Source organism: Pistacia vera, unplaced genomic scaffold (assembly GCF_008641045.1).
Source record: "Pistacia vera cultivar Batoury unplaced genomic scaffold, PisVer_v2 Contig357, whole genome shotgun sequence".
NCBI classification, from domain to species: Eukaryota; Viridiplantae; Streptophyta; class Magnoliopsida; order Sapindales; family Anacardiaceae; genus Pistacia; species Pistacia vera.
The window spans coordinates 1,020,918-1,044,726 of record NW_022196176.1 but is presented as its reverse complement, the minus strand read 5'-3'; the positions used below and the strand labels follow the sequence as shown (position 1 = coordinate 1,044,726).

At 33.7% G+C, this 23,809-nt stretch overlaps 1 pseudogene; it reads left to right on the top strand.

Annotated features, from left to right (window-relative positions):
- Nucleotides 1-1,753: 1,753 nt before the first annotated feature.
- Nucleotides 1,754-4,560, top strand: LOC116139675 (annotated as a pseudogene).
- The last annotated feature ends 19,249 nt before the right edge of the window (nt 4,561-23,809 follow it).

Here is a 23,809-nt window from a genome sequence, read left to right as displayed (position 1 = left end):
TAGCAGTGGCGTCAGCATGATTTGAACAAAAATATATAGTTTTTTAAGGTGTAAGTTACCCAATTAATGCATGGTTCATTCCGAATCAAGCAGAATTAATTTATCGAAATAATAGGTGTGGATGAAGAAGATGAAAGCGTGCATGAACGATGAATCAATATTTCATAAAATATAAAATACGACAAATTATCTATGTGGATGTTTGCACCATAAGTTTTTATATTATAAGTTTGGTTTGTCTGTTTGCTGAAACCTGTTAGAGCCTACTCATTATTTGAACCTCGTACACCTGTCGGTTGTCAAAGAATATGGAGAAGAAACAATAGCGCCCAAGAGTTTCGAAATTACCAAATATGCCCAAAAATTTGGCGATGTTATCCAAATCTATGTGGTTATTATATATGATAATACTAGTTTCACTAACACTTCTAACTAATATCTCTCACTAATTTCATGTGTCAACTTGTAATTAGTTTGGTCAAACAGAACCCATATTGGACAAGCAAGATTCATGCGAATATTAATGTTAAAATGTCATATTAACAGAATTGTTGTCAATTCAAGCCGAATGGGTTAACGTGTTCCTCCGCCTTAAATACAAGCAAAATTACCACAATTTTCAAAAATTTGGGTTAATATAAATAGAGATTTATTTACATTTTCCCACCCAAGCTTTGTTGGAATATTTTAATAAATTGAATTAAATAAATGGAATGAATAAATTAAGGAGTTGAAAGATGAAAAGTTAGTGGATTAATAGAATATGTTTTAGAGTTGGAAAGTGAAAAGGTAGTCAAATTCAATGTCTTTTCCCATCTTGAGTAATGAGTAGTATAAAAATGTGTTTTTCCTCTCATTTAAAACACACCAAAATTTCAATCTCTCATTTTCTCTCTAGTTTTTAAGGTTTTCTTTTTTTGGAGTTAAAGATTAATTCAGTTCGTTAAAATAGAAGAGTAGTGCTTCTCTTGCTATTCATCAATCATTTTATCCCCGAAAACAGACGCTGCTCAAATCCTTATGTACCCGAGTGAAGGAGGCGAATTTGTTTTAAGGAAACTGTGTACTACACAAGCCTCGACATTCATCCTAAGATTGTATTCTTTATCGGATCTCTTCCTGTCATTGATCACATTATTGGTATTGTTAATTTTTTTATCATTTTATTTTATTGACATTTAATTCTATTGTTTTTATATTCAATAGATTTATTATTTGCGGTTACTAATATAATAGTTGATTATGATATAACAAGCTTTGCCCATACCACATTAGTCCGTGAATGCCTAAACTATAAACAATAATGTTTTGCTTACAATTAGGTCATACAACTGAATCGTATAAACAAACAAACAAAAATTACACAAAATTTAGGTAAAATGACTGTTTTATCATTTATTTTTTATCTGTTTGTATGACTTAGTTATAAGTATAGCATTGTTCAACTACAAATACATATCCAAGAGGTAACTCCGCTAGAAAGTAGGAGGGCATTAAGGTTATTTCCACTTCCCTAAACCCCCGATAAAAATGAAAAATAAGAAAATAAATTAAAAAAAAATGAAGAAAAAGAATAACATAACTTGAAAAAAAAAAAATACAAGGGGAAAAAACTGAAAAATTAAAATAAAATCTGAAAAATGGAGAGAAAAATCGAAATTATGAGAAAATTGAAAAATGGAAATTTTTGAAAAGAAAACAAAAATAACTTAAAAATCTAAAAAAAAAAAAACAAAAAAAAAAACAACAACAAATGGGTAATTTTGGCTCTGTTAATCTCGTTTCTTTTCTCTCTCATGACCCCCAAAAAAGTACCCAAACAGAGAAGAATATCGAAACTCATCCAGTCTTTTCAGTCTTTCTGCAAACTCAACAAGGCGGTTTTTGGGGGCCAAATCCTGGGGTAGAGCATGACCATCACAGAGAGTCGTATCCTGATGCTGAGAAGATTGTGAGGTCAATATTGTATTGATGTGCCAGCTTTATTGTGAGCAGAAAGATGTCTCTGCTGCTCTTTTGCGCGTCTTTTTTTAAGACTGTTTCATCAGGGTATATGTTGATGCTTTTTGTTGCTTCTTTTCTTGATTCTTGCTTCATTTTGACCTTCTCTCAAATGGTTTTTGTTCATTTCTTGTACTTCTCTTGATCTTGTGTGTTTTGTTGTAATGTGATTCTGTTAGTAAATTTTGCTTCTTAGCATTAATTTAATTGATTAAGGTTTTCAATCTCTTAAGCTCTTGATATTCTGTGGATTTTCTTGGATTAGTGGTGCCTTTTTGTTTATGTATCCTCTCTTATGACTGTTTGATTCAATCTTGGTATGATATTTGTTTTGCCTTAATTGTAAGTTTGTGAATTTAATACTTGATGTGGTTTATTGCGCTTCTTTCTTTCATTTTGTGGATTTTGTGATTATAATATAAGTTCTGATCCCCAAATGGTAATTATAAGTTTGTTGTTATGCCTTGGTTTGTGATCAGTTGATTCTACCTTTTGTAGCTTGCTATTGAACTTTTAGATAAGGGAATTGTTCTTAATTTTGAGGGGTTTTCTTGAACCAGGCCTGTGATGCTTCATTGTTCTTGGATGATAGCAATGGCAATACTAACCGTTCCATTGAGAGGTGGGCGGTTCTCCATAGCACCCTGAAGGGTTTTGATAAAATTGATCTGATTAAGGCAGAGCTTGAAAGGGCTTGTCCAGGGGTGGTTTCTTGCGCTGACACGCTAGCACTCGCCACAAGAGATGGCATTCTTCTGGTACAATTCAATGCTCAGCTCTTACTTTGTTGATTGATGAGTTTTCAGGCCACAGGATTTTGGCTATAGTTAAGTTTAGGTTTGTATAATTTGCCTTTCTGCGTGGTTTTGTTGTAGAAGACAAATTAGATTAATCTACTGCTTGGTCTTGTTGATAGAACTGACTGAACCAAACTTATCATGGCTAGATTGTGTTTTGAAATTTTTTTGTGTTACTTCACAATCATAAATATATACTTGTGAATGATCAAATGTGGTAATTTTTAAAGTAATATTAACCCACAACCTCTTCTTACAACCCCGACATGGCAGCTCGTAATGGGTTTCACCTGGGTCCCACCTGATAAATTGCGGCTGACCAATTGTGAGTTGTCACGTTGGGGTTGTGAGATAAAGTTTGTGTGAAGAGGTTGTGGGTGTAGTATTACTCTAATTTTTATTCTTATATTTCAGCTCCCTGATGTGTTTATTTGTATCTAAAAATCACAGCAAGCTGGCCCATACCATCCAGTATTACAGGCAGGATAGACAGTAGTGAATCAGACTTTCTGGAAACTATGGATGAGATTCCAAAACCTGATGGCAATCTTTCCCAGACACTTCACCTGTTCTCTCTCAGAGGCTTCAATGAAAGAGAAACAGTCAGTCTTTTAGTTACAAACTCTTTAAATTTTCCCATTTATCTCCTGTCATAAACTTCATTGCTTGAATAAAATTTTTACTTCGCTATTGCTATCTGTAGGGGCACACAACATTGGAAAAATGAGCTGTCAGTTCTTTCAAGGCCGCCTCTACAACTTTACGGGGACAGGTAAACCTGAATTGCCAGGCCAACAACAGCAACAGCAGCCTAAATGATTCTGAAATTTCATCTGGATAAGATTTCGACACACACTATTTCCGGAGTTTGCTGAGAGGGAAAGGACTACTCTTTGCTGATCAGCAATTGATGGCTGATGAGAATACTGCAACCCTGGTAAAGGCTTATACATCAGGCGATGGAACAACGTTCAGAATGGACTTTGCCAGGGCCATGGTTAAGATATCAAACCTTGGGAGTCCTGTCAGGATCTCAAGGTCGGGGCAGGAGTAACTGTTCCTTGCCTGCTGAATATTCCTGGTAGTTTCAGAACCTCACCACCATAAACTCTTAGGGGGCGTTTGGTTGAAGAATGTTAGATTATTGGGAATGTTGGATTATTGGAAAGATAGATTACCTTGGAAGATTACTGGAAATTTTTAGGAAAATGTGTTTGGTTAGTTGGAATAAATTGGTGGGTATGTTTTATTAATATATTTGGTTAGAATGAATAAATTGGTGAGTATGTTATTTAAATTACTGAATTGTCCTTTAATTAAATATTATTTAGATTTTATAACTCCCTATCTTTAAAAAACTTAGCAAAAATAGTCCGATAATAAAAGTTTGGAAAATGAACAATACACCCCCACCAACCCTGCCACTGTCGGCCATCGGCAACCACCACCAGCCGCCAGAATCCAGCAATGTAACGATGCACGGACAGCCAGTTGCCGGCTTTTGGTGGGATTTATGATGGATTTAACGGTCCTGATGCTCTTGATTATTTGCTTTCTAATTTATACTTTGCTATTCATAAGGAACTCAAAGGGTTGTTCTGTCCCCGACGCCCTCCTCGCCCACCAGCATGATGACTTCAGCATGGCTTGGCTACCAGCCTCCACTGAGTGGAGAACTCTCAGGAAAATCAGCAACTCGGATATTTTCACTACTCAAAAACTGGATGCTAATCAAGACCTCCGGCGCAAGAAAGTGCTATAGTTCATTTCTTATGTTCAAAAAAGTTGCGATGCCAGTAAAGCCATAGATATTGGCCGAGCAGCTTTCACTACTACTCTTAATTTGATATCAAACACTATATTCTCCGTTGATTTGGCTGATCCCAAATCAGAGTTTTCCAAAGAGTTTCGAGAGCTAGTGTGAAGTATTATGGTGGAAGCTGGAAAGCCTAAAGTGGCCGATTATTTTCCTGTGCTTAAAAAAATTGACCCCCAAGGGATAAAGCGTCGCCTGACGATTCATTTCGGGAAGATGTTGGACCTCTTTGATCGCATGATTGATCAACGCTTGAAGCTGAGAGAAGAGCCTGGTTATGTTAAAACCAATGACATGCTGGAAATTCTTCTCAACATCATGGAAGACAAAACTGAAGGTATGGTTGGATTTTCTGGTTTGTATTTCTTTTAACTTGTATTGGTTGAAGCTTCATTACATATCCTGAACACCCAGCTCCCTGTGAAGATATGGTTGGATTTTCTCTTATTCACTTCAAATATTGGGACTCAATAGAACGCGTCACCATTAAGGACTTCATCTTTGAAAATGAATCAAGCAGTGCTGGATTTTGGAATTCTTTCCCACCACATACTAATACTACTGTTCTTTTGTCTTCGTTTGGCTGTCTTGTCCGCATTAAAATATAGAAATTAAAAACTTAAATAATTAATTTAAAAAAAAAATTAATAACTTGGAGCCTCAACTACTGGTTTGTCTGGTTGAAAGCATCAATTCTTTGCCTTCTTTTCAAGCATTTATGTGAAGCTGTTGCCCCTGAAACATAATTAAAAATAGTACATTAGATTCTTTTCTCAGGAAAAGCACATGGAAAAAGCTAAGTGAGTTGCATATTTTTCTATGATATAGAACAAATAAATAAGATAAATTATTGTCAGTTTGTCAGGATCCTGATAAAAGTAATCTCCTGTGTAGATCATTTCATAAACAACCGTGCAATGCAATTCAAAATTATTATCATGAAAGATTATAATGATTCAGTCAGGAGGTTCACTGTATATCTTGTATGCATATTTATAGTACAAAATGAAATTTCACTGTGCCATTGAGATACTTTGTACAAGGGATATCTCACTATCCAGTTCAAGAGAGAACATTTTAAGTATACTTGTTCCGACTTGCAATTACACTTCATCATCGGAGTCCTGGACCACTCTGCCCCTCTTCGATCTTTTGGCAACTGGAGAAGAACCTCCATTTTCGCCATCGGATTCAGAATCTTCAACAGCAGGTGGTGATAACACATTTTCTGATCCATTCTCTTCGTGTTCTTTAGAGTCCTCGCCTGATTCTTCTTCGGCTGCTGCAGAATCGTTATGGTCGGCTTCATGGTTTGATTCATCTTCTTCCTTGACAGGATCCAATATTTTGCAATCCCTGGCAGTGCTACGCTTGGCATGCCTCAACAGATTGACTTTGCTCCTCTTGCTGAGTTGAATGAGATATTTTTCGTAATCTTCTATCTGGAAGATCAGGTCTGGAATGCATTTATTCTCCCTTTTAATCTTGTTGATAACACCCTTACTCTTATCATTTTCTAGTTGAACCTGCAAGTGTAATGAAACTGACGAATAAGAAACTTGAAAAATTACACAAACTTATTTTGATGTGATAATTCATTGTGGTATGATTACAGAAAATGCCCCAATTCTATACCCTTTGCACCTCCGCCACAAAGTTATACAGAGGAACTGTGAGCTGCTTGCATGTTAATTCTACAAGCTTCTGGTACTGAGGACTAGGTAAAAGCTGCTTGCAACCCTTGGGAGCAATCTTAAGCCTTGACACCTGAGCTAAATGCTTATAAAACTTTGCAGCCAATCTGAGAAAATGCTCTGCTTGAGGATCTGCAAATTATAATGTCAAACGAAATTCGTAAATTCAGGAAGTGTAAAAGACAGAATAGATTCAGCTTTTTGGAAACTGCTTGCTTACACTTAAGGCTCATCAAAGCAAAAGAAGAAAACACTTTGACCACTGCTTCAGCCCTCATGTAAAGATTTTCCTACTATTTGAAGTGCGTAAGAGACAATTCAGACAATATCTTCACAGTTGGCAAGGGTGTTTCATAATCTTTCTTTGTTAACAAATTTCATGGGTAACAGGATTTATTTGCTGCCGGTACTGACACAACTTCCAGCACACTGGAATGGGCAATGGCGGACCTCCTCCATAATCCTGAAGCTTTATCAAAAGCTGGATTGGAGCTGGAGCAAACCATTGGCAAAGCGAAACCAGTTGAGGAATCAAACATCACTCAGTTACATTACTTACAAGCAATCATCAAATAAACTTTCAGATTGCATCCACCAGTTCCCTTTTTAATTCCCCGCAAACCCTCGACAGACATGGAACTCACTGTTGATCACAGCACTTATGTGGAGGAGGTGATTTTCTTTAACTCAGACTAATACTTTGTAATTGTTCTCTGTTTTTGATGATTCATTTATTTTGTTTTACATGAACTAAAATGGCGTTTTGATATTGCAGGAAGTCTTCAGAATTAAGAAAGAACATCTAGATGATGATTCTGCAGTAACACGTTCTTTTTTATGCGGGGATTTATTAAATGTGTCCTGGTGTTGTACTAGTGAGGTGCTGCAGTTTTTTTTTTTTTAGCCGGCAACTACAGTTTTTTTTGAGCCAGCAAGTGCTGTTTTTGCTGTGTTTGTGGGCAGCAGCTATTTTGCTTATTGGGTTTTTTTGCTGTTCTTGTGTAAGGGTTGCCTGTCTTTTTTAGTTGTTCTTAAGGGTTGGCTATTTTGCTTATTGGTTTTTTTTGCTGTTCTTGTATAAGTAATCAGTTTATCACTTGATTATCTATTCCATTTCATTACCACCATTACAGTTTGTCATGCATTGGATTATTGTCATATATGAGGGAAGAGGACATAACATAATATTTGAGGGAAGAGGACATAACATACAAAAATTTCAAACAACTCCAACATCCTGAAACTAGATTTCAATTCAACACTAAAACATCAAGCTTAAAACTGATAGAATACTAGAACAACATATGATGTAACAATTACTTGTTATCAAGCCAACTTTGTAAAAAATAAGAGAAACAAATCTGCGCTTTTACCATGTTCAATGCATTTAATTTGAGAAGTAAAATGCAGGTGCAGCAGTGGGTTCAAAAACAAAAATTATACCTATTCAAAATGATGGGCAGGAATCCAAATATTCAGAGCAGGAACAAATGAAAGTCTGATGTTCTCTTTCTTCAAACAAGAGTATTGAAAAACAGCTGCAAAAAACAAAAACCTTATTAATTACAATGGGTTGGTATAAAGAAAGAGACAGGGAATTGAAGTTTTGAGCTAGAAAATTAATTACAATTTCGAAGTAGATATCCCGTTCATTAGATAGACAAGAATACAAAATTTGGTGATCCTTGATTGAAATTGTGCAACTTCCTAGATGTCAAATCAAATTAATATTCATATAACACTCAATCAAATATCACATGGTAACAAGTTCTCAAACCAATTACTTAATATGAACAATCTGAATACAAAAAAAACCGAATTACAACTATAATAATTCCATGAAGAAATGCTTTTATACTATCCATAAACCACAAAGAACAACCAATACAAACAGTCTATTCTACAGATACAATAAGAAAATGGCTCAAATCTCATAGACATTAGTAATTTAAATTACTCTGGTATTGAAACAAATAGTCATTTCTACATTTACCATAACTAAAGTACTCAAAGCTCAGATACGTTAGTAACTTATATCACTCCTTAGACTTCATTTTCTCAAACAATTCAGTCCACTATCTTCAAATCATCCATAAACCACAAAAAAACAACTGAAAAAACAACGATTCAAACATCATACACATCTCCAACAACCTTTCACTTTATTTTCTCTACATTTTAACATCTATTACTTTCACATCATCCATAAACCACACACAACTATCAAAACAAACAGCCAATTCTACATATACCAAAACAAAACTGGTAACGCATCATACACATTAGTAATCTAATTAACTTGACAAACCTTGGAAATCATTTTCTCCACAATTCCACATCCACCACCTTCACATCATCCAGAAACCACAAAGAAACATCAAAACAAATATCTAACTCTACACATAACATATCAAAACTGTTCAAACCTCATATACATTTATAATTCAAATCACTCCACCAGCATTTACAGTTCATTTCCTCTACATTTTCACAGCGACTACCTTCCCATCTAATCCAAACTCCCTGCTACAGCTGGGTTTGGTTTTTTTTTTTTTTTTTTTTTTTTTGCTACAATTTTACCTAAACCTTGTGCATAATTTCTAGGATTAGGTGGATAATATATATATATATTACCATGCACACCAATTTTCCTCATACACAAACTCAAATTAAATTAGTCAACCCAAAGTTTGGTATGAGATTTGATCCCTAAACCTCTTGCTTCTAGCAACAGATCTAACCAATAAGCCTATCCTTTTGGAGATATAAAATTATGAAAACTTAAGGTGTTAACCCGAAAAAGATATGAAATCCTACTTTTGAGACTAACCACCGCAAGTGAAATGCAAACTTTTCAATTCAAATGAATAATACTGAAACAAAACCAACGACATGCACAGAACAACCAACAAAACTCCAAGATCCAGCCTACACCCTTGCAAACATCACACTAGGCAACCCAAAGGTAGTGGACACTTGGGAAAACTGGATGATTACCTCGATTCGGCGGGAGAAGACGGCACAGATTCCAAGAACACTCGACGATTTGCTAGAAGTGAAGACGAGAAATTCGCAGCAGATGCACTCCACTTGATTTGAACATGAAAGGAAGCTAAAGTTAAATGCAAATGGGTTTGTGTTCAACTGTGGAAAAAGTGGGTAATTAATTTGGTAGATGAAGATTTAATTCGGTAGATGATGAGTAAAGGAGTTAGGTTTTCACGCAGTAATGAATTGGGAATTTTTAATTTTGTTGAAGTTGGAGGGTATAAACGGGTTTAAATTTTTGTGTGTAGGGTTAAAAATGTCCATAACTTTTTTGTAAATTGTTTAAATAATAAGGGCATTATTGTCCTATAATTTTATTAATAAGGGATAGAATTGTAACAAAAAAAGATTACCCTAGTAATCTTAGAATACCTAAGAAAATGAAGGTAATCAGATTACTTCCTATATTACCAATAGTAACTATTATTGGTATTTGAAGATTACCAGAATCTTATATTACTTTGACAATCAAACGTGATAATCAAGTAATATAAGATGACATTAGCCCAATAATCCCACGTAACCCCAACCAAATGCCCCCTTAGAGATCTCTTTTCATTATTTCATCAGCTGAATATTTCATATATTTGTTCTGATTTATGTTGAACCTGAAAGGCTCATTTGCACACAAAAAAAAAGCAGGATTTGGGATTGAGCTCTGTTTGTTGGTTATAATGTTGAATCAGGAAGTTAGAACTGTAATGAAATTTTCTAGGTAGAGACTCCCTCCATACTCATTGAATAAATTTTCCTAGAAAAAAAAAAAAATAACATTGTGAAACAAATATTTATAAATAATCAAAGGAGTAAAACAAATCTTTATAAATAATCAAAGAGTTAAACAAATCTTTATAACTAATTAAGGAATTAAACCATAGTTATACAATATTGTGGTGGTATCGATAACATCACTAATACCATAATATGGTCCACACAAATTTTTTGCTATTTAATAAAATTCAATCTCTATAACTTATAACGACATATGCTGCTAGCAATATAACATTTTGGTTGAAAAGTTAAATTAGTTTTTTTGGCAGTGAATATGTAGTATCTGATAGCATTATTTTAAAAATCAGACTGCTCATTGACCCGGTTAAGGGGTTGGTTCACAGGTTGATCGGTCCAACCGATTGGACTAGTCAGACTGATCAGTATATAACATCCACATCTTTAAACAATTCCATTAATTGTTATAAGTTTGAAAATTAGCAAATACATCGTCAAAATATACCTATAAACTCTTGTAAATTTAAAATAAAGTAGATGTAATCTCAGATTTTATTATTAATTAATTTCTTCTCTCTCCCTCATCACTTCCATGTTTCTTTTTTTTTTTTTTTTTTTCTATCTCTCTCAATTCGTCACTTTCTTCTTCTCCCCATCACTTTCTTCTATCTCCTTTTTTGTCTCTCTCTCCCTATCACTCCTCATCACATTCTTCTTCTTTCTTCTCTCTCTCTTTCTTCTTTTCTTCATCTTTGTCTTCTCTTTCTCTCTTTCTTCTTCCTCTACTGTAATTTTTCTCTCCTCTTCTCTTTCTTTTTCCCTCTCTTTCTCTTGTCTCTTCTTCTCTTTCTTCTTCCTTCCCCTCCCTTTACCTCTTCTTCTTTACCAGTAGTATGTGATAAGACTGCTGAATCAAGAATCATATTCCCTATTAATGAAGGGAAAATTTTCTAACTGTCCCCAACTATAGTGAAATTGAATTTACCAATGTGATTTTTTCTTTTGGCTTTATAAAAGGGTTGGCAAAGAGTATAAACTGGACTTACTCATTCCCAATGGTTCATCATTTTGAGTGATTGAATTTGATATCACTAGAATGTCACTAAACAACAAAAAAATTATTGTTAAAATGTTAGATTAATAGATTTGTTGCCAATTCAAGCCAAATGGGTTAATATGTATGTTGAACATGAGACTATCCGAAAAGGCAAAAACAAGCAAACCTAAGTTTCTAATCAGTAGCAAAAACACAAGTAAATAACACAAAGTAATAAGAGAGCAGAAGAGAAGTTGTACACAAGAAATTATAGTGGATCGATAATTAAATTGATTACCTATATCAACTCTTCAAGGCAGTAAAGAAAATTTAACTATGAGAAAAGGAAACCTTACAGAGTTTACAGCTCTCATACTTACACAAAGATTCCCGAGAAAACCCTTCGTAATACTCCCAAAAAACCTAGATGTTCCTTACCTCTCATACATCAGAAAACCAGAAATTAATGGATAATTTATACACAAAAAAATGAATCAAAAATAACAAAGTGAACCTACCAGCACTGTTTGATCCCATCATAAGATCTTCAAGACTCCACCTCAAACCATTTGTAACAACCTTTCTCTCTCTGTTACTAAGAGAGAATAATCGAGAAAATGGAGCACAACCAACAATTTCGACCAAACCAATTTAGGTTACAAAATATCCCAATCGAGAAATTTCCCAATTGCCCCTTTTCTTTTATCAAATAACTTTGACCACCCAAGTTATAACTCTAACTTCCACGTAGGCATAAATCAAATGTCACATCACAACAAATCTCCACCTTGGCATTTGATTTTGTCATCCCTCACTACCCTGGTAATCTGTCTCTAACTTTCTTCAATATGTAGTAGGCTCTTAAAGAGCCTCAGCTTGTCCAAAGAAACAGGTTTGGTGAACATATCTATTGGGTTTTCTTTACCAGGAATTTTCTCCACCTTAATGACTTTGTCTTCAATCAAATTGCTAATAAAATGGAGTTTGACATCGATGTGTTTTAACCTCTCGTGAAAGACTAGATTCTTGCACAAGATAATTGCACTTTGATTGTCACTCTTGATTAGAACTTGCTGTTGATTCAGTCCCATCTCATCAAGCATTCCCTTAAGCCACATTGATTCATTTGTTGTCTCTATAATTGCAACATATTCCTCCTCCGTAGTTGACAAGGTAACAATAGCTTGCAAGTTAGCCTTCCAGCAAACCAAATTATCCCATAAAGAGAAAGCAAAACCAGTCATGGATTTTCTATTGTCTACATTTCTTGCATAATCAGCATTAACACACCCTACAATGAACTTCTCCTGATTTTTCCTTTTGCTGTAAACAATACCAGTGGACAGTGTACCCCTGACATATCTAAGAATCCATTTAACAGCTTCCTAGTGACTCTTTCCAGGGTTACTCATCAATCTGCTTACTGAACTAACGGCAAAGGCCAAATCTGGTCTTATACAGACCATTAGATACATCAAGCCTATGGCATTTGCATAAGGAATGCAAGTCATTACACTTCTTTCTTCTTTTGTTTCTGGATAATGGATTGCACGTAGTTTAAAATGCTGACCAATAGGTGTTTTAACAGGTTTACAGTCATACATGTTAAACTTCTTTATGATCTTTTCATCATATTCTTTCTGAAATAACACCAGTCTCCCAGTTTTCCTATCTCTTTCAATATTCACACCTATGATCTTTGTAGCTTGCCCCAAATCCTTCATTTCAAACTACCTACTCATCTCTCCTTTAATTTAACAATTTTAGAAGGATCTTTACAGGCTAGAGCATATCATCCATATACAATGCCAGATAGATATAACATTCACCATATAAGCATTTGAAATAGAAACAACCATCAAAGCTACTTCTAACAAATCCAGCACTCATCATAAAACTGTCAAACTTTCTATACCACTGCCTAGGTGACTATTTTAACCCATACAAAGATTTTTTAAGAAGACATACTTGGTTTTTAGACCCCTTTTTCAAAAATCTCAGGTTGCTCCATCAAAATCTTCTTTTCGAAATCACCATTTAAGAATGTTATCTTGATATCTAATTGCTCTAATTCCAATTCAACTGAGCTACCAAAGATAAAAGGACTCTAATAGTTGTATGTCTCACAACTGGTGAGAAAATCTCATTATAGTCAACCCCTTCAACCTATGTGAACCTTTGCAACCAATCTAGCTTTAAACCTAAGTGCTTCTACCCCTGGTATACCCTCCTTTCTTTTGAAAACCTATTTACACTTAACAATCCTACCACCCTCAAGTTTGTTAATAAGAATTCAAGTCTGATTTTTTATTAAGGAATCATATTGTTCTTGCATGGCCTGTTTCCACTGCCTAGAATCTCTACTATTCATGGCTTCTTTAATAGTTTTGAGTTCCTCTTCAACCTCTTCAATAACTTGAAGAGCAAAGGCAACCATATCAACATGAGAGTATCAACTAGGTAGTCTAATTTGTCTTCTTTCCCTATCTCTAGCTAACTGATAATTTTGCAAATCATTATCCTCACCATCATTACCATCTAAGCTAGGTTCATCCACCTGAGTTTGAGAGTTTTCTTGTTGATAATTTGGATGAGGATTACCATAATTTGAAACTTCTCCACCTAGGTCTAGATTGATCACTTTTATCCTACCTGTACAATCACTCCCTTTCTCACTCAAACCACCCAGTTCATCCTCATTAAATTTTACATCTCTATTGACAATGCACATTTTCCCTATAAATCCCAACATTTATACCCCTTTATTCCACCAGGATAACCTAGAAAATTGCATCTAATAGCCCTTGGTTGTAACTTATCAAATTTTTCATGCACAAAAATAGTACAATAAAAAACTCTTAGGTTGCTATAATTGGTAGGATGTCCAAACCACTTTTTTATGGGAGTTTTGAATTCAATGGCTGAGAAGGGTATTCTATTTATTAGGTAAACTGTAGTGTGGATAGCGTCTGCCTAGAATCTGGTGGGTAGTTTAGCACAGGAAAATAGGCTTTTAACTTTCTCTAAAATGGTCATATTTATTCTTTCTACTAGGCCATTTTGTTGAGGTGTGTACCTCACTGTTCTATGCCTCATAATTCCACTATCCTTACACAAACTATCAAACTCTTCATTGATATATTCTAACCCATTATTTGTTCTTAGTTTCCTAATTTTCTTCCCAGTTTGATTTTCTATCATAACCTTCCATTCTTTGAATTTTCTAAAAGCCACTCCTTTATTCTTCAAGAAATAGATCCAGACCTTCCTAGAAAAGTCATGAATTATATTAATGAAGAATCTAAGATCCTCCCAAAGAAGGATACTTTGTAGGCCCCCACACATCAAAGTGAATATAATTCAGAATAGACTTAGAACAATGTTTCCCAAATTTAAATCTAATTCTACTCATTTTTCCATAAACACAATGATCACAGAAGGATAGTTTCTTTATTTTATCCCCTCCTAAGACATTTTGCTTACTCAACCCTATTAAGCCTCTCTCACTAATGTTTCCCAATCTCTTATGCCACACAGAATTCTTATTTGGCTTCTGTGAAGACACTGTTGCTGTTCTAGTAACAGTTGACCCACTTAGAACATATAACCCATTCCTTTTCTCTCCTTTCATTCCCACTAGAGACCTTTTAGTGACCTTAAGGACTCTACCTTGAGCCTTATAGCTATACCCATTTGAGCCTAAGCTGCCTAAGGAGATTAAGTTCCTTTTCAACTCAAGTATAAACATAACGTCTATAAGAACTTTAGAACTGCCATCATTAAGGTTTAACTTGACATCTCCAATGCCTAAGACATTACATACTGCATTATTTCCCATTAGAACCTTGCCTGATTCTAACTTCTTAAAGTTCATCAAAAAACTCCTATTCGAAGTCATGTGAAAGGAACATCCAGAATCTAAAATCCACTCAGAGTCAGATTCTCTATCAAAAGCTATCAGGACATCAGAATTCATATCCATCAGAGGCTACATCTATATTGCCATTAGCCTCTTTGTCTCCAAACTTCTTCTTTCTCTCTGGACAATCTCTCTTGAAATGCTCTTCCTTATGACAGTAGAAACATTTCCTCACAAACTTAGATTTGGACTTAGATCTACCCTTGGAATGACCTTTCTTAAACACTTTCTTCTCAGATATGCCCTGAACATTGAGCCCTTCTCCATCTAGCTTACCCTATTTTCTAAATTCAACATCTTTAGCAGTAATCGCTACTACTACTTCATCTAGTTTGAGAGTTTGTCTACCATACTTAAGGATGTCAACAAATTTTGAATACATTTTGGGTAGTGAATTGATGAGTATCACAGCTTGATCCTCATCTTCAACTTTGACAGTAAGACCTTCTAAATCATGTACTAACTCCATGAAGTCATTCATATTTTCTCCTAATGATTTGTTTTCATCCATTTTAAAACCAAAAAAACTTTTGTTTTAAAACTAGTTTATTAATTAGAAAAAGATTTTGATAGGGATAGAGAGTCTAGTTTCTCCCAAACCTCTGCTGGTGTGGTCATTTTCTTAACCTCTCTTAGAACTTTATCCCCCAAACCTAGAATTAGAGTACTATGAGCCTTATCTAACAGGTCTTTCTTTTCCTTCTCTAATAAAGACTCTGGCAAGCTATCCTCACCCTCCAAAGTAGCTGACAATCCATTCTTAATTAAGATAACCCTCATCTTCATCTTCCATAACCCATAATCATTGTCTCCTGTGAACTTTTCCACCTCAAACTTAGACATATCTAGGTTCCTAAGTCTCACAGTTACTAAGAGTGTGAAAGCCCCAAAAAACTCAAGACTCAGAGAAACCCTAAGTTAAGAAAATGTAATTTCAAATCTAACCCTAGACAACCACAATTCGAAAATAATCTCACAACCCAGACTAAATCTAGCTCTGATACCACTTGTTGAACATGAGACTATTTGAAAAGGCAAAAACAAGCAAACCTAGGTTTCTAATCAGTAGCAAAAACACAAGTAAATAACACAAAGTAATAAGAGAGAAAAAGAGAAGTTGTACACAAGAAATTATAGTGGTTCGGTAATCAAATTGATTACTTACACCTAGATGTTCCTCACCTCTCATACATTAGAAAACCAGAAATTAATGAATGATTTATACACAGAAAAAGGAATCAAAAATAACAAAGTAAACCTACCAACACCATTTGATCCCATCATACGATCTTCAAGACTCCACCTCAAACCGTTTGTAACAACCTTTCTCTCTCTGTAACCAAGAGAGAAAAATCAAGAAAATGGAGCACAACCGACAATGTCGACCAAACCAATTTAGGTTACAAAAAATCCCAATCGGGAAATTCCCTAATTGCCCCTTTTCTTTTATCAAATAACTTTGACCACCCAAGTTATAACTTTGGCTTCCACGTAGGCATAAATCAAATGCCACATCACAACAATGTTCCAAATATAAGACGGTGTCCGCCTTAAATGCCAGCAACGTTACAACAATTTCCAAAAAATTGGGTTAATATAAATGCATATTTATTTACATTTCCCCACTCCAGGTTTGTCGAAATATAGTTAAACTATAATCATCATGATTAAATTAAGTATATAAACACCATAGTATCATAATTTCATAAAAATTAGTTTATTTTTCCTCACATTTTGTTGATATCAATACATTATGTAAATGTGTACATACATTCACAACACAATTGAATGTATAATAAACCGGTAACATTATTAATAATATAGTATGATCCAAGAAAAAGAGGGTTATACTGGAATTATAGGTTAGCCCTTCCATTTTTGTGAGAGAATTACAAAAACGCTGTTGTGATTCAAGAAAACGCATCAAACACGCTTAAGGATTTTGGAAAGTAACAAATATATATCCATGACAGCTGGATTATTGGTCCTCTGGTGGATTGCTACAGGGTGGAAATGGAAGAGGGGCCAAACTTGAGGCTCCTTTGGGGGCTATCAAGTTGCCCCACGACAACTAGATAGACAATTCTTTTGTGAGGGAAAGCATCCTACATAACAGCCATTTGTTGTGCAACACCATATTTCTAAGCCTTGATACATTGTTTGCTCATAAGTAGTGGTGGATCTAAGATTTTTGCCCAAGGGGGGCTTCCGTGGCTCCGCCATCGTTTTCCAAACAACTAGTGAAAACTTTAAAAAATACCAAACCTTAAGCAAAGAAAATAATACAATATCAAGAACTTGAGAGAAATGAATGCAATAACACAATATTTTCCTACTTGAATAAATTTATTAGCAACAAAATTTTGAGTAAATGTAGTAAATCTTGAGCAAAACCTTATTTTATTTTATTTATTTATTTATTTTTAGCTTCCAAAGATTATAACATAAATTTTCATAACTTTGATCAGACCTAACATAAGCTAAAATCAACCAAAACTTAAATCAAATCAACATTGTATTGACTTTTAATATGAATTAATAAAAAAAAGAGGGAATTTTCTTATAATAAACATCGATAGTAACTCAATTTCTTTAATAATTTTGAGCAGCTAAGCGGTAACGTTTGAAATGTAAGAAAGTGGTGAGTGAATGGTGAAGAACAACGTCCTTGAAAATATAGTTAAGGTTTTAATTTGGGAAAACAAGTTTATTCTTAGACACAAAACACAAAATAAACTCACAAGATCCACGTCTTTTTCCCTCAAATTAAAATAAAAAACCTCCAAAAAAAGAAACATAATTCAACCCTAAAATAAACTAAATTGAAATGAGCAATACACATACATAAAACTGATAAAACAGAAAACAGAGTTAATTGTGACACCTTGAGTAGTGAAAGCTTCAACGATTTCAATCTTTAAAAGTTTTAAAAGCGAATAGCATAAGAAAGAGAAAGAGAGAGTCAGAGAGTAAAAAATTTTGGGGATAAAATCATAAAAAAATAGGTAGAACCATGAAAAAAAAGAGTGGAGAGAGTTTTAAACTGTTAATATAATGTGAGCTTAGAATATATATATATATATAACATGTTTTTTGTGGGCCTGGATATATGTATAATAGTTCTCATTTTTTTTAAATTTAGGGGTAAGTCTGGGTATATATATCAATAGCAATTTTGTATGGACCTATATATCAGTAATTCTTTTTTAAAATCTGAGGGCTGGATCTACCCCTGCTCACAAGTTCCTTGAACATAACCTGATTAATAAAAAACTAAATGAAAAAAATAAAAACTTTTAGGATTTATTTGAAACCGATATTTAAAACACTTGAAGCAGAAGAAGCATTGTGAATTACATTGACGAAAAGGCAAAATTGCTGCAAAGACAATGAACACAAGTGCAAAATGAGCTGCCTTCAAGCTCTTCATATTAGATTTTACCATGGGGATATCTAATCCAGAAGAGGGGATTAATAATTGACAACTAATGTGAAGAAAATTAAGGTTTTTAGGTCTTAATTTATAGCAAAAAAATTATCCGGAAAATACAACTTTGTTAATATGTTAATTAGTTATATGGTCATAACCACCTATCCTAAATTTTCTATTTAATTTAATTTTAATCTTTAAATTTAAAATATAGTATATTATTGTTCCTTGACAAAATATAACGAATTTTACATAAGTTTGGAGCTCATCGTTGGCTTGCCTTGTTCAATCCAAACAAAGTAATAAAACATATAATTTGTGACTTTTTTTGAATCATTGATATGAAAGATTTGAAGCTATAAACATATGGATATATCTTTTATATCTCAATAGTAAACAATATTATCCAAAGGAAAAAAAGAAAAAACAAATCAAATGGTAAGAATAATAATAATAATAAAACTAACAACTCAGTTGATTCAAATATATACCATTTCAACTCATTGATATTATTCCATTTTATTTCTAACATGTTTTTAAGAAATCCAAATGAAACCATAATTAAATACATTATGCACCTGCATGTATTCACACGAAATTGCACATATACAATTTTGTGGAGTTGCATATATGTTAATTAAACGCAATTTAAGTGGGGAGATAGTTCTCATTATTATGTTAAGGTAAAGCACAGGAGAAAGAGACTTAAAGTTTATGACCAAGATATGGATACTTAAGATGGGATAAGCTTAATTAAAAGTTGTGTAAAGATTACATGCGCTGACCCACTCAATTAATTTGGTTTTGGAAATCAAGTATAGCTGCTACTACGCACTGCCTTTTGTTTGAACATAATATAAATTTGACTAATTGTAAATGGGTTTGACTTCCACACCTCCATTTTCAAGATTTAACCTGTGGTCCTAGTGAGAATTAGAGTTGCACAAAGTTTGCTATCAAATTCCATCAATAAATTTCAGGAAATGAAGTCGTAATTTGAAGAGCAATAACAAATTTTAATGGAGTTGTGCTCAAAAGCAGCTACTCACACTTATACCAAATATAGACTTGAGCTTCCCATTGAAACTCTTCGATACATCCATTAAGGTTATTTTCGCTTCTCTAAACCCTAAATAAAAACGAAAAAGTGAAGAAAAAAGAAAAAAAAAAAACTTAATGCCCTTACTAGAGAATCAGTGATATATATATATATATATATATTCTAGGTTTTGCTAAAGTTGCAAGTAGTGTGTTAACTTTGAATTTTCTCTTTAAATAAAGAATTTGTACTTAACAAGTAGTGCTGCTGAGTTGGTAGAAGCATGCTCTCGATGTAACGTATTCTTAGTATTATAATTAACCGTTCTCATTACATAATGTAATAAAACCTACCGTCTTTTATTTTTGTTGTCAATAAATATAATTTATTCTTAAAGATCAGTGAAGAAAGTGTGTGAGAATAACATTTTAATGGTTGTAAATTATTCAAAGCGACTTGGAATGAAAATTAACCTTTAATACCAGTATCTGAATCCCATTAATTATATAGTTCATCAATCATGCCTCATCAGTGGTTGTAAATTCGAGTATAACTCCATTTGTCAAAGACATATATACGGACTTGAGTTAAGCTATATTGCTATTGGTCAAAGAATTTTAAATAATTCAAAGCGACTTTGAATGAAAATTAGCTGTTAGATACCAGTATCTGAATCCCATTGTATAGTTCATCAATCATGCCTCATGGGTGGCTGTAAATTCGAGTATAACTCTATTTGTCAAAGATATATATGGACTTGAGTTAAAGCTATATAACTTTTGCCAAAGAATTTTACTTATAAAAAACTATTGAGTCCCAGTCCCATGGGTGAAATTTAAAGATTTATATGCTCTATATATAATAATCACTATCAAAATGAAAATCAATGGAATAGATAATAAAATAAGAGAAGAAATTGATGTACGTACATTCAAGGTGGGGAGTATATTGATCCTCACTTGCATTTTCAACATCAATGCTTATACTTTTCAGACCAATCACTTTCTAATTTATGAAGCAGTAAATTTAATTTCATAACTTATAAATTTCAATCTGCATTAGAACAAAACCATGGAAGTGTGCTCAAAAATAGCAACACTCACAGACACCAGAAACAGATTAGAACTCCCCATAGAAACTCTAAATCATATCGTTTTCCCCCAGGGTCAACATTATGTGGATTTGCTTGTTACAGACAGCTCCGGCCAACCATGGACATTTTCTTGCTGTAAAAGGCGGGAAGGTTATCCAAAGCCTTGTTTAAGAACAGGATGGCTTGTCTTTGTTCGATCCAAGGACGTTCGAATTGGTGATAGAATCATCTTACGCAGGCTTGATGGAGGTGAGTTCAAAATTGAGGTGAAGAGAAGAACAAATTTCATGTTATTTGGTGAAAATGTATGGGTTGATGTTGTGGTCGCTTGAGTACTTGAAATGGCGTGTCAATATTATTATTACTTGAATATAAACGTTTTTTTCATAACGTGTGTAACAGCTTTTCAAGTGTGTCAATTTTGAGGGTTTTGGCCACTTTCACTTCATGTGGGTGTGTTAGCTAAGCGTTTTTAAGTGTCTTTGTAAATTGTAAGCTATATATTCAGTTTAATGAAATTTATTAATTGTATTATGTTTTTAAATTTCTTGCAATAAATAATTAATGGTGCTAAACCTTTGTTACTGCTTCACAAAATAGATCAGGCCAGGCCCATGAAGGAGGGATCGATCCCAAGATCGGGCCCTCCTTCGTTCCAGGCTCGGGCCCAAACCACTTTGTATTTTTTTTAAAAAGTCTCTCTGAAAATATTCAAAAACCCCCTACAAATGTGGTTGACAAAAATGTTGAAGGTTAAATTGATATTTTATAAAATTTACTAACTTGGGGTTGGAAATGAATTTTCCAAGCTCCTAAAAATTACATAAACCCCCCTACATAATTTTTTTTGGCCCCAAATATAAAAAAGGTTGGGGGGTGAAAATAAATTTTTCAGGCACATAGGACCGGTCCTAGGATCGGGCCCTAAAATTTCTCATGGGCCTGGGATCATCCTAGGCCCATGAGTGACTGATTCCAGATGAGACTAGTCCAGGGACTAGTCCCAATTGGGCCCAGACCCGGATCCGATTGGGACCGGTCTGCCAAGGTCTAGGCCAAATCAAGAGTTAGTAAAAAATATCAATTTCTTTTTTATAAAATAATTTCTTGTAAGAGTATCCAAATGGGTTTGTACTTCAAGCTTTTCTGCTTCAAATATTCGAAGTGTAGGGACCAGAAAAAGTAATTTATAAGAAACAAAATTTCAATAGTTGTTAGTGGAGATTATCACCAACCCACTAGCTTTGCTTGATTAGTCATAATATGAATAGTTCATTTTTTTTTCTTTTTTTTTTTTTGGTCAATTTAAATTTATTTTTTCTTAATTTTGGAAAAAGTAATTAATTAATTAATTAAATCATATCCCACCTAAAAAAAGAGGCAAATATGTTAATATCAAGTTAGGATTACCAACTACAATGTAGACAAGTGAAAAGGGAGCTGATTTTGATCTTGACAAATCTTGTTCAACTTAGTAAGTTTGATGAATTTTTATTTTTATTATTAGTATTATTATTATTATTATTGGTAATCAAGGTGTTTGAGTCAGCTTGCACATTAACTAATCCTTAGAATTCATTGAGCACATTACAAATCTAATAGGCCAAGTAAATGACAAATGTGTTAGGTGGCTACTTTGTGTGACTTGAATACAAGATCTCTAAGTTACTTAGAGTCTTGCTATCCGACCACAAATTAAGTGAACTTTTTTTTATTATTATTAGATGGCAAAATTGAGAGAATTGTGACAACCGTCAAAGAGATAATTTGAATGATTTAATCATTGATTGTTACAATTTTCTTAAATTCTTAGAATTTTGTTTTTCTATTTGGGGTTTAATTTTTCTGGCATTGAGGGCTTGAAAGAAATGGTTGAATAATGCTAATTAGTGTCCATAAATCTGAAATTCATTGATGGATTTATACATGGCTATAATTATTTAGACCATTCTTTGAACCAAATAGTGCATGTTGACTAAGTTTAGATTCTTTTTAATTTCAATAACATTATAAACATCAATTCTTTCAATCATTAATTTGCATAGCAATGTTTTTAGAACATCCTGGAAACAATACAAAGTTTTATACTCAGAAAAGGTTTATTTTATATAACCTGTCGATTAATATTATCAAATGTGTCTATGTTTATCAGAAAGTATTGTATATCTCCTATGATTAGTAAAGGTTTTAGATATTTTTTTATAATTGTTGGTATGTTTAATATTAATGGATCTCATTTTAGGTATATGAAATAAACACGACGTCATTTTTTTCACTTACCCCTTTGTCAAAATTATGAAATTGACATTGAAATCCAGAGGAGCCATACAATTTAATTCACTTAAAGATGATCAAGTAATATGGAAACGTCCAACTCAAAAATAATGAAGGGGAAAATGACAAGCCACTTGAGTTGCACCTAATATAAATTAATGTTTTTGGCAAATTTCAATCACAAACTTCGTCTACATTGAGTAAACATAAGGAAAATAATCACTCTTCCCCAACTCTGAACCACCAAATCCTAAAAAGCCTAATAAGTCATATACGTAGGCTAAATGGAACAATCTTTCCACTCTTACATAAGGGGATCCATCCGTTCCATTATACATTATAGCACCGTGTCTCTAGAAGAAGACTAAACCAAATTCTTTTCAACTATCTTAATCACTCGGCTACTCCAGTTTAAAAACATCACTTCTCACAACTCGAGAAGTTTTCTTACCTTTACAAATCTTACGGAAAAGGAGGAACAAAGAAGATAGATCTGTCACTATTAGGACTTGGTCACTAAATAAATGTCAGAAAAATATTAGTCATTTATTACTTTTGACAGTTTGTAAGAACATATCCAAAAACCATAAAATTTTATTTTTCTAGTTTATGACACAAATGCCACCAAAACTAACATCCAATACCCATGATTACCGATAATAAGAGTTCTTTTACCTGCCATATGACAACTAGGAAGAAAGATCAGAATAGGTTTGTTAAAAAAAATGGAATCTCAAAATATATATAACAAAGGCAAAAATTGAAAGCTTCTTCCACATACCCCAACGCCTTCTGTTCCTAAGATATGCTTACCTTCTGGCCACGCAAATGAGAGAAGCATGCCAGGTAAACTTCAGAAGCATGCAAGTAAGATATCATATACTCTCACAATAAAATCATTATTATCACAATATAAAAGTGAGCTAAGCCAAG